Source organism: Sceloporus occidentalis, unplaced genomic scaffold (assembly GCF_023333645.1).
Source record: "Sceloporus occidentalis isolate IW3139 unplaced genomic scaffold, rSceOcc1.0.p SCAF_11, whole genome shotgun sequence".
In the NCBI taxonomy this organism is placed as follows: domain Eukaryota; kingdom Metazoa; phylum Chordata; class Lepidosauria; order Squamata; family Phrynosomatidae; genus Sceloporus; species Sceloporus occidentalis.
In genome coordinates, this window is record NW_028316991.1 from 1,671,271 (window position 1) to 1,672,671 (window position 1,401).

General features: G+C 37.3%; 1 non-coding gene across 1 annotated transcript; it reads left to right on the plus strand.

The window, feature by feature from the left end:
- Nucleotides 1-522: 522 nt before the first annotated feature.
- LOC149305419 (U2 spliceosomal RNA) lies at nt 523-714 on the plus strand. The gene has a single exon (XR_016271752.1). It is a non-coding gene; the product is annotated as a U2 spliceosomal RNA (small nuclear RNA).
- Nucleotides 715-1,401: the final 687 nt, after the last annotated feature.

Below are 1,401 nucleotides of genomic sequence, written 5' to 3' on the forward strand. Positions count from 1 at the left end.
TTTCTCTTGTCCATACGATATTCCACATGTTTTATATAGTTTTTACATTTGCAGGATCTCCCACAAAGTTAAGAAGGTGCAATTTTGTAGAAAGAGTTTGGAGAAGGCCCATTTCTATTCCAGCATGACTGTGCCCCAGTGCACAAAGCAGGGTCCATAAAGAAATGTTTAGATGAGCTTGGTGTGGAAGAACTTGACTGGCCACACAGAGCCCTGACCTCAACCCCATCGAACACATTTGGATGAAATGTAACAAAGATGGCGACCCAGTCTTTCTCACCTAACCTAAGGGCCAGACCTCAACTGGATGAATGTGAAAAAATCCAAAATCTTGTGGAAAGCCTTCCCAGAAGAGTGGAAGCTGCAAGAGGAGGACCAACTACATATTCAAGTCTATGTATTTAGAATAAAGGTCCCTGTTGGTGTAATGGTCAGATGTCCCAATCCTTTTGCCCATATAGTGTATGTGCAATGTAACCGTAATCAGAAAAATGTGACCCACAAATCAAAACTCGTGGTTTTATTGCTTCTTCTGCCTGTTGGCCAAGATCAAGTGTAGTATCTGCTCTTATCAGTTTAATAGCTGATATGTCCCCTATATAGGGACCAAATATTAAATGGATTTTTAAAACAGAGAGATAGAAAAAGATTTTGCTCTGCCCTCTCAATGCATTGGCCTGGTATTGCAGTACCTCCAGGGCTGGTGAACAAAAAACCCCCATGTGTTTTGTCCAATTTTACCCCTGCCACAGAGAGACTTAGTTCCAGAAGGGGGTCAATTTATCTGTAATAATAATAATATTACATTGTAAAGTTTTCTGCATTTTAAAAGACATATTTGCGGGTATAGGGTTGGTTTATTTGGCCATGTCTGATGCACTCGTAATTCTTACCTTATAATTTTCTATAAAATAAACAAAATTGGAGAATGTGTTTAATAGTAAATAATGTGATATGTAATAAATGTAACTCCACAGTTGAATAATTAATTAAGGACCTATACAATCACTATATAACAAATTGTTACACATTAATATGGCAGTGCTTGGCCTTTAGTACCACTTTTTAATATCTATGAATTGTAACAAGTCAGTTTTGTCAAAGAAGTATAACCCTGGCTCCTTCAGCCTTTTGTATGCAAACAGGTTGCAAAACAGAATTGACCTTCTGTAAGGATACACGTTTGTACTCTGTCTGAAAATGTTACTCATCTTTCACAAGTTCGTCATGTGAAGACTTGCTGATGTTTTTTGGTTTTAAAACCCGTAAATTAAGCAATAATTTTACTCTAAGTACATAACCTAAAATCTACCGACCTATAATATATTCTGTGTTATGCCATGAAATGCCAGGATACAGGCCAATATAAAGACATGAACTAATCTGCATGCTTAACGCTGC